At 39.9% G+C, this 10,945-nt stretch overlaps 1 long non-coding RNA gene across 1 annotated transcript; it reads left to right on the top strand.

Annotated features, from left to right (window-relative positions):
* The first annotated feature begins 3,887 nt into the window (after nucleotides 1-3,887).
* LOC115271233 lies at nucleotides 3,888-10,806 on the top strand. Its single transcript, XR_003899843.1, has 3 exons — nucleotides 3,888-4,057; nucleotides 4,540-4,692; nucleotides 10,651-10,806. It is a non-coding gene; the product is annotated as an uncharacterized LOC115271233 (long non-coding RNA).
* Nucleotides 10,807-10,945: the final 139 nt, after the last annotated feature.

Raw genomic sequence — 10,945 nt, 5'->3', positions numbered from 1 at the left:
TACACTGTGCATTGGGGACTACTAATCATTATTGCCAAGTATTAGTTGATACACAAAATGATTTGTGAGGTGGAAGAAGGCTCCCTTCCAAAAAAATACAAACAAAAAAACCAAAACAATATTTTTTTAAATCAGTCCATCAGTGAGCTAGTTATTATGGTCTTTAATGTCCATGTTGCAACAATAAGAGCAGCGGTCACTGAGATAGATGTCCGCTGCCAATATCTAGGAATCAATGGGAACGATAGCAGAAGCACAAGGGCCTGCTGTGTGATGGCAAAGTTAAGAAAACTAAAGCCACTCTTGTTCCCTAGCATGTGTCATGGGAGGGGATCCGGTGGGGAAAAACAGGATGCGATCATTTAATTACAGGCTGTATCATAATGCATATGCATAGTGGTCTGGATTAAGATTGGATGATCAACCTTAATTGTAGCATTTCAAAACATTTGAGTGCTTGACTTTGCACTTTTACTATGCTCTTATTGTAATTTGTGTGTGTAATGTTTTTATTTAGGTGGTGATAAAGGAAACGGAGAAACAGATACAGGAAGAAAATTATGCTCTTACCTGGGAAATATCACTATTAATTCAGACTGCTTCCTTTTTGGGCCAGTGTAGGCATAGTGTGTATCTACAGAATTCTTGATGGCTGTAGTAGCTGTTTATATATGATGGGATTGCATGTTTTCCCTAAAATGGAGGATTAGCTGATCATGGACATAATTTTAGAAAAAAGCAAGAGAGAGTCCTGTGGCACCTTTAAGACTAACAGATGTATTTGAGCATAAGCTTTCGTGGGTGAATACCCACTTCGTCAGACGCATGTAATGGAAATTTCCAGAGGCAGGTATAAATATGCAGGCAAGAATCAGTCTGGAGATAACGACGTTAGTTCAATCAGGGAGGGTGAGGTCCTCTGCTAGCAGTTGAGGTGTGAACACCAAGGGAGGAGAAACTGCTTTTGTAGTTGGCTAGCCATTCACAGTCTTTGTTTAATCCTGATCTGATGGTGTCAAATTTGCAAATGAACTTAAGCTCAGCAGTTTCTCTTTGGAGTCTGGTCCTGAAGTTTTTTTGCTGTAAGATGGCTACCTTTACATCTGCTATTGTGTGGCCAGGGAGGTTGAAGTGTTCTCCTACAGGTTTTTGTATAATTTTAGAAGGGATTCAGTGGAGACACAAGTGGATCCTTGAGATTCTGAAGTCAACAGAATTCATGAGAAAAACTACCTGGAGTCCCCACCTTGTTCCTTATTACAATTGGAGTACGTAATAGTGTCTTCTAGACACAGCTCATTTTAAAGTCTTCGTGTCCCAGACTAAGGTCTGGAACAATGGATGTATCAGAGAGAATTTGTCAGGTGGCTACTGTCAACAAGTTGAGAACATTGAGCCTGATGTCTTTAGCACTGTTCATTACTCATGGCATGCCTTTTTATGATGCAGCCTCAGTGGATCCCCAAAAGGCTCAACATATGGCTCCATGTCTAGTTAGCAGCTGGTATAAAGTGGAGTGCCCCAAGGGTCGGTCCTGGGGCCGGCTTTGTTCAATATCTTCATTAATGATCTGGAGGATGGCATGGATTGCACCCTCAGCAAGTTTGCAGATAACACTAAACTGGGAGGAGTGGTAGATACGCTGGAAGGTAGGGATAGGATACAGAGGGACCTAGACAAATTAGAGGATTGGGCCAAAAGAAAGCTGATGAGGTTCAACAAGGACAAGTGCAGAGTCCTGCACTTAGGACGGAAGAATCCCATGCACTGCTACAGACTAGGGACTGAGTGGCTAGGCAGCAGTTCTGTAGAAAAGGACCTAGGGGTTACAGTGGACAAGAAGCTGGATATGAGTCAACAGTGTGCCCTTGTTGCCAAGAAGGCTAACGGCATATTGGGCTGCATTAGTAGGAGCATTGCCAGCAGATAGAGGGACATGATCATTCCCCTCTATTCGACATTGGTGAGGCCTCATCTGGAGTACTGTGTCCAGTTTTGGGCCCCACACTACAAGAAGGATGTGGAAAAATTGGAAAGAGGCCAGTGGAGGGCAACAAAAATGATTAGGGGGCTGGAGCACATGACTTATGAGGAGAGGCTGAGGGAACTGGGATTATTTAGTCTGCAGAAGACAAGAATGAGGGGGGATTTGATAGCTGCTTTCAACTACCTGAAAGGGGGTTCCAAAGAGGATGGATCTAGACTGTTCTCAGGGGTGTACCAGATGGCAGAACAAGGTGTAATGGTCTCAAGTTGCAGTGAGGGAGGTTTAGGTTGGATATTAGGAAAAACTTTTTCACTAGGAGGGTGGTGAAGCACTGGAATGGGTTACCTAGGGAGGTGGTGGAATCTCCTTCCTTAGAGGTTTTTAAGGTCAGGCTTGACAAAGCCCTGGCTGGGATGATTTTGTTGGGGATTGGTCCTGCTTTGAGCAGGGGGTTGGACTAGATGGCCTCCTGAGGTCCCTTCCAACCCTGATATTCTATGATTCTATGTGATTTAAAGACAACAGTGATGCTATGGCTTTAGTAGCTGTGTATTCGAAAACGGACTAAACAAGTAATTATGGAAATAACTGCATGTTACCCAGAGTTCTGGAGCATTCATTCCTGCTATCTAGGAGGATCTATGGGATTTAACAGGGGAGACTTTGTGAGGAGGATAGTAAATGTGACTAAGTTCACAATTTAGAATATTTTGGCTCTCTCTGTAGCTTCTACTGACTGTGGAAGGTTGGCTGTTTAAAAAAAAAAAATCGGACAGGTCTGGTCAGGACCATAAGACCTTTTGGCTGCAGAATACCGAACTACCTCCATCTTTCCAATACTGAAGTAATTACTGGGGCTTAGGGGTGGACAAATCCTGTGAGGCAGGCTGTGTCTCCAATGATTTTCTTCTGGTCTGAAGCTTCCTCTGAATCCTCCTTGAAAGCCCACCTCTACAAAATAAATAAATAAAAGAGGCAAAAGACAGTAAAGACTGCAACCATATCATTTCTGTGTGTTTTGTTCAGTATGGCCACTAACTGAGGATTGAAGGAGCCGACCAGTAGACTGAGGGGAATCAAAGCTAACACTTTTACCTGGTTTGAAATATGCTACCCACACTTCCCCTAAGGCTCATCAAGCCAGCTCTGTGACTGGGAGGCCTGGGTGCTTCCTAAGTCAGAAATCTGGCAGACCTGCCTTCTGTTCTAATGCATGGGCAAGATTAGCCCTGAAGAGCCCTCTCTGGTCAGATTGTTCACAATGAATGATCAAACTCCACACTGAACAAATTGATCTCTCAGTCTTTAGGGTCAGCCTGTGCATATGAAACTTTTTTTTTATCCTTTCAAGAATCTTTTTCTCTCCTATCAAAACACAGATTTAAAAAGAGCATACTGCTGTTTCCAGGCTCTTTGAAGCAGGGAAAAACTGCACAGTACAAGTGCGTTTGGAGCTGGCCAGAAAGTGCCTTATCTCTCAGCAGTGATTGGCTCTGCTGACTGTAATACTAACTGAAAGGAGAGCCCAGATGGCATGAACTGGTCTTTTGGAAGTGAAGAATTTGAAATAGTATTCCTTATCATTTGAGTAATTGTTAGTCATTTATAGAATAGCATACAAACCAATGATGTTGCTCCCCATATTTATTTCCTGTTCTTGTGTGTAACAGAAATATAGTGTTTAGCTGATATTAGTGTGAAAAGTATGCTTCATCAAAATACATTTTTGAAGGAAGCTGTTTTTTAATTAAGCCATAAAGAGGAAATCTCATTTCAAAAAAGTTGTTTTAACTGACAATGTTTTTATGCATTGGTGCAATATTATTTTTTAATCTTACATTTGTTAGTTTGTATATATAATGTTTCTAATTTGTTTCTGTGCAAAATTGCTGTCTAGAAGAAACAAACAAATCTACTAAGGAAGATTTAAGGCCCGTGCATCCTCTACTAAGAGTGATAGAACCTCCTCCACAGCCTTCTGAACCTACCAAAGTGAAAGAAGAAATTAAGAAAAAGAGAACTGGAAATTGTTCAGAGAATGCAACAAGAGAAGCTGGGCCTGAGGGATTTGTAAGTAACAGGTTTATTCCACTTAATTTGAATAAGATATCATACAGCTAAGGTATTTGAATAATTATTATACAACCAATACATATTTTCATGTTGTTAGAACATTTTACTGGCTAGAATTCTCTTATGTTAAGTATCAGTATGCAAGTAATTTTTCAGTGTATCCAATGATCTAATTTGCAGAAAGCTACAATTCAGTATAAACTGGACCCTGAGATCCCAACCTTGGAATAGAATTCATTTTCCAGGAGTTTATTGCCATTCTTCTAACAATTTCTTAGTAGCATCTGTGTGTATGATGTAATATGGACAACTGAGTTAAGCACCTTAACTCAAATTCATTAGTTTTGTTAGACCGGTAATTCTAGAGCCAAGTATCTAGGTATGAGTTAGGTGAACTCCATATCCCTTCATTTATAAATACATAACTGGTACACTCTGAAATGAGTTTTCTAGTAAATTTGCCTTTTAAACAATTCCAGAATTTATCAGAGCTTGAACCGCACCACCTCAGACAACGAGAAGACTATTTAAAACAGAAGCGAGATACATTGATGGCTATGAAGAAGGAGTCAAGAAATAATCTACCAACACCAAATATAGATCAGAAAGAAGAGGCATTATCTTCTAAAGAGGTGAAGGATTAACACTTTAATCAGCATGACTAATTTTGTTTAGAAAAATCACAGACTACTTCAATGAAGATATGGATATTGCAGCTGAATATTAAAACAGGACAAAAGAACAAGGAAAAAGTGGTAGAATATAATGGCAGAACAAACTCAGTTACAAGTTATTCATTGTGCAGAAATTAATTCTGCAATCTAAAATCAGTATAGCTAAGAAGCAGAAAGCTTAGTGATTGTGAGCATTAAATGCTTTTTCTACAGTGGTAAATCTTCATAATAAACCCATGCTCTGTGTTTTTGCACATATTGTTAAACTGCTTCATTGCATGACAGTTTGCTCCTATCTGCTAGTGAGATGTGATTTTGCATACTGGTTCCCTGAAATGTTAGCTCCTTTTTTGCTAACGCACGCAGAAAAACAACGTTCATGGTCAACACCGCTAGCTTGAATTTTCTGAGAAGTGTTATTTTACAAAAGGGTTAAGTTTGATAACTTCCTTTCTTTTGAGACTTTGTAAAGTGTTTTTCTTGTATTTCAAGTGAGGAAATGCCCTATAGCCTCAGCTACTGGTGGAGGAGGCAGCAGTATTAAGGCAAGGAGGCCTGAAGTTTGGGTGCTACTACCATCTTTTTGCCTTGCACAAAATCTAGGCTTTTGTGCTGAAAGCAATCTTCCTGTGAGAGAGTTAGGACGATGGAAAAGCAAAATGATCTCTTCATAACTGGCATATTCTTGATGGCTCTAATCTCTCCTGTCAATAGACAGTTGTAGTGGTGACCTGGAAAATTCACTACTGTAGCCTATCATTCTCTTGAAGAGGCAGGAATAGGTGTGCATTACCCATTTAGCACAATACAAAGTAGACCAAACTGCCTATGAATAGCAACATCACCATCCAAGAGAACAAATGTTTCCTTTGTGATTTTTTTAAAATTTAAAATACAGACAAGACCAGTTGGTCCCTTATGAAGGGGGAATGAGTACTGTGAGTTTGAAGGGAGATTAAGATGCCAGAACACTTGTTTTTGCTGTTTGCTGCTGTGTCCAAGCAGAGAAGGATTGAAACCTTAATTTCTGGATTAGGGATTTTAAATTTACATAAATTAAACCTCAGGCTTCCTTCCTAGGGCATCTGATCCATAAGTATTCAGCAATGAGTTCCATGAGATTTTTAAAAATTACTTAGTTCTGTAAGTAAGAACAGCATCAGATGTACACTACCTCTGATAAAATAAATTATCAGTTATTATTAGCTGGGGTCACTCCCTGCTGTGTGGTAAAATTAGCACACTTAGAGTATATCTACACTGCAATTAGACACCCCTTAGCCCAAACCCTGAGAGCCTGAGTCAAGTGGCATGGGCCAACCAGGGCTTTATATTCGCAGTGTAGGTGATAATATATTGCATTAGCTTTTGTCTTCTTCTGCAGCAATTGTTAATGGCCATTTTCAGACAGGAAACTGGCCTAAAAGGACCACATGTCCATTCTGGTACAGCAATTCCTATATTTCTAAGCCATTTACTTCATCCTGTCATAATCAGATACTAGAAGTTGCCTTGCAAAAAGAGATCTGTGTCCCACTTGAATGCACACAACCTGAGTTATTTAGTGGTGTAAGGATGGTTGAAAGAAGGAAATCACTGCAGTGTGATTCAGCAGAGACTTAAGGATAAAGTTTAGAAAACTCCTAAAAGTAGGTCAGAGAAGTTAATCTGATGAGACCAATGATGCCTGACATCAAAACAGCATGCCTCCCCCCTTACACGTAAGCATTGAAGCTCACAGTTCAATAAACAAGATGGAATTCAGTACTCTCTGTACAGCTTCTTGATTAGACATATTGGTGGGAGTTAAAGAATCCATAACCATGTTTATTCCTAAGCTAGGACCATAGTATTGGTCAGTGTGTGCTGTATTTCTAAGTTTGTCGATAGAAGACCATTTGAAAGCAATCTGCCCCATTTGTTTCTCTAACTTTTTGGAAACACAACCCCTGAAGAGCAGAAAGCAGGAAAACTTTTTTCCTCTAATTGGAACTGGTGACAGGATCTAGTGAACCTGGTGTGGACCCCATCCTCCAAGACAAGAGCAAGCACTGTAAGTCTGTGTAGTTCTTTGAGAAAACTCAAAGACAATATCCTTGCAGTGTTACAATAGAATCTAATTTAAGATTATACAATACTCCAGGCAATGACTCAGGTGCAGGGAGGTGGAGATGAGCTCAGCGTGGGAAGGTTTCAAGAAGTAAGCTAAGGAATTTATAGGTGGACCTAGAATAAAATGGAAGCATTTCCCCTATATAAGTGGTTACTGAACAAGAGGCCTGATGCCTTGCTTTCCCTCCCTCTTGCTAGACATACCCTACCAGAACAAGAAACTGGAATTAAAAAAGGGTATTGGAGCCAGGATCAGGCCCAAAATATATAGAGGAAATTTGGTCAAAAATTAAAGTCAGAAAAAACATTTCCAACCTACTTTTCTGTTAGTTCATCTTTAGGGTTTAGTATATTGGCATTTGTCATACAAATGGAAGATTTGATCTGCAATGACGTGACAAGCACGAAAAAATATTTTGATGACTGTCTTCCCTGTCAGAGGAGGTCAGGGAAATTCTAATTCTTATCAAAGGGCACTTTTGAAAAAAATGTGTGACATTAATGGAAATTACATCTTGATGGGGGAAACTGTAAATATATATGTGTAGCTAAGCTCCAGTATGCAGCCTACAGCTCTGAAAGGTGACCTTCAAAACTGAGTTTGTCATTTTTTCCCAACTTATGAGACTTGTGGTCCATGAAGATTCACTTTTGCTGTATTTATTCTTGGCAGTGCTTATTTATTTTTAAATTTAAACTATTGGCTGACTTCTCATGGGAAAACCTCTCTGAGAGGGACTTAAGCTTTGCTTCATGCTGATATCACTACTATTTACATATGAAGCACATACAAACTACAGTGCCTGCTCTGCTAACTCATTAACTGACTAAAAGTAAAGCTGTTATATTTTCGTACATGGGAGGGAAACATGCCCTCCACCCAGACCCCCACTCCAAGAGCAGTTTAGAGTAATGTGTGGTACTAGGTCACAGAAAATGAATTTATATGGGCTTTTGAGATCAAAGATGTGTTTCCAAAAGACAAACTTCAGGGAAAAATAAGACATAAAAGTTGTTAAACATATTGAGAGGACTTAAACATATGCTAATGTGGTCTAATAGAAACATAAGATTTGCAAGGCCACATGAAGGGAAAATATGGGAAACAATGCAGATCTAAATAAAGCAGTACTGTATGACCTTATACAGCAACTGTGCCAGAGATTGACGAATCAATACTATGGGGCTCATGCAGAATTGAGCCCAATGAGATATTGTTGGAGTGGTACATAACCAACTTTGGAGAGTGTCTGTGAAAGAAAACAGTACCTCCCCCCACTCACCCACCCTCCACTAGACTTCTTTGCCAAAGATAATACCATAGTCACTAAAAGATTTTGGGAAGTTCTCTCTTAGCAGGATTTAAATGCTAGTGTAGTCATAAAAGCATCATGGTGTTCTCTGAATCACTTCCATGTTAAACTTAATGTTAGAAAAATTTTCTAAAAAAGGCAAGTACTGCAAACACCACCTCTAATTGTAAACTCAGGACAGGTTTTGCTACTAGTCTCTTGTATCACACCAGTAATATAGACTCTGCAATAAGAATTTCAATGACAATTGCACTGATTTCTGAGAGTACAATTCACCTAACACTTCTGTAGCAGTATTGGCTCTGTGGTGCTAAGCACAGAGATAACTTGTGTCAGACATGGTAAGGTACCATTACAACACAATGACTTGTCAGGATTACAAGCTGATTTAACTGATAGTAAAGGAAGTCATCATAACAACTTGCTGCAGATCAAAGTAAATAGGGGGTATAAGTCAGCTTTCTTATAAAGACCTTTCTAAATTCTTTTAATTTAAAAAAAATTAATGAGAGTTTTATTATACTTGGAAGATTGGATTGCCTTGTCTCTCAGCTCTGCCCCTCTAAAGAGTTAAGGAGCAGCGCTGACTGACTTCAAAGGAAATCTAGGCCTCCTCCGGGAAGATTATTACATTACAGTAGGGGGAGGGCAGAGCCATACTTGCTCAGGGAAACAGAATACTCCTCCCCAAACTGTTAAAATACTTTTATATATTTGATAGAGAATAATGGGTTTGAGGGATCAGGTACCACAGCATGGCAAGGTCAGAATCACTAATATTCAGGGTCCAGCTCGTCTGATGCTAAGCCTCCAATGGTGATCAACACCAAATACTTCAGAGGAAGGAAGAGAGTATGCTGAATGTTTACACTATTAATGATTATTGTGATTTATGGGGAAGAGGGAGTTACTTTCTTCAGAGCTTAATATGGAATGTTATCAATATCATTGTCTTAAAAGAGTAAATATTGAGTTAAGCACACAGCTATGTGCCAGAAAGCCCCACTAAATAGCTGCTTGAGCTACTACAAACATTTGTTAGCCTTCAAGTCCCCCCACCCCAGACTCCTCCTGTTTGAAGAGATCACACAATGCATCATGTTGACATCAACACTGGTTACAGTGAATTAGCATTTAATGCTGTACAATGGGATAGCTTCAGCAAAGCTGGAGTTTCCAAGTTGACTTGAGGGAGGTGCAAAATAGCTTACAAATTATTAAATTATTTCAGTACCATAAGATCCCATATTCTGGTAATGTAAGAAGATATCTGCAGATGTGTACTAAAGACAATTTTTATTATTGCTTTGTAATTCACTTTTACATACCACTATGCTATACAAATTATGTTGGTCACAAAACTAACATGGTGTTAGGATCTGGCTGAGGAACATGGGGTGCATCATGCTCTCCTTTGTGCTTGGACAGTGTGTTGTCCCCAGGTGTAAATTACAGCAAGTATCATAGAAGATTAGAGTTGGAAGAGCCCTCAGGAGGTCATCTAGTCTAACCCCCTGCTCACAGCAGGACCAACCCCAACTAAATCATCCCAGCCAGGGCATTGTCAAGCTAGGCCTTAAAAACCTCTAAGAATGGAGATTCACCGCCTCCCTAGGTAACCCATTCCAGTGCTTCACCATTCCATTAGTGAAATAGTTTTTCCTGATATCCAACCTGGACCTCCCCCACTGCAACTTGAGACCATTGCTCCTTGTTCTGTCATCTGCCACCACTGAGAACAGCCGAGCTCCATCCTCTTTAGAACCCCCCTTCAGGTAGTTGAAGGCTACTAGCAACTCACTCTTCTCTAAACAAGCCCAGTTCCCTCAGCCACTCTTTGTAAATCATGTGCCCCAGCCCCTTTATTTTCATTGCCCTCTGCTAGACTCTCTCCAACTTCTCCGCATCCTTTCTGTAGTGGGGGCCCCAAAACTGGGCACAATACCCCAGATGTGGCCTCACCAGTGTCGAATAGAGGGGATCAATCACTTTCCTCAATCTGCTAGCAATGCTCCTACTAATGCAGCCCAATATGCCGTTAGTCTTCTTGGCAACAAGGGCACACTGCTGACTCATATTCAGCTTCTCATCCACTGTAATCCCCACGACCTTTTCTGCAGAACTGCTGCTTAGCCAGTCGGTCCCCAGCCTGTAGCAGTGCATGGGAGTCTTCCGTCCTAAGTGCACTTGTCCTTGTTGAACCTCATCCGATTTCTTTTGGCCCAACCCTCCAATTTGTCTAGGTCTACTGAACCTATACCATTGTTATCAGCCATCCTGAGCTTTGGGAAGCTGCCAAGATTGCAATTTTTGCAAGTAATTTCCCTTTCAATATTATTTAATTCTGAGTTCTAGAGAAAAATCTCTATTCATTGTTTATGGTCTGAATTGACTTATAAAGTTTCAGTAGATTTTTATTATTGGAAGTCAGAATTTTCTATGCAGTCAGAGAGGTTATACTGTAATGTAATAATTTTAATTTTGTTTTTAGGAAATGTCAGAAGAGGAGAAGCAAAGACTACTGCTAAAGAGGAGAATGCTTGCAGCAAAACTTAAAGAAGAAGTTATTAACAAGCGCTAAGTTTTAAGAATCTCATTGTAAAAATACCTGTGGACAAGAATTGAATTTCTTTTAGAATAAATTATTTAACCATAAACTGTTGATTTTCCACAAGACATGAGCAACTCATTTATTCATGTATCAGAGGGGTAGCCGTGTTAGTCTGAATCTGTAAAAAGCAACAGAGGGTCCTGTGGCACCTTTAAGACTAACAGAAGTATTGGGA

This window comes from Terrapene carolina, unplaced genomic scaffold, assembly GCF_002925995.2.
Source record: "Terrapene carolina triunguis isolate 2854851 unplaced genomic scaffold, T_m_triunguis-2.0 Scaffold132, whole genome shotgun sequence".
NCBI lineage: Eukaryota > Metazoa > Chordata > Testudines > Emydidae > Terrapene > Terrapene triunguis.
Note: the sequence above shows the minus strand (reverse complement) of the source record. Positions and strands in the feature narration are given on the sequence as shown.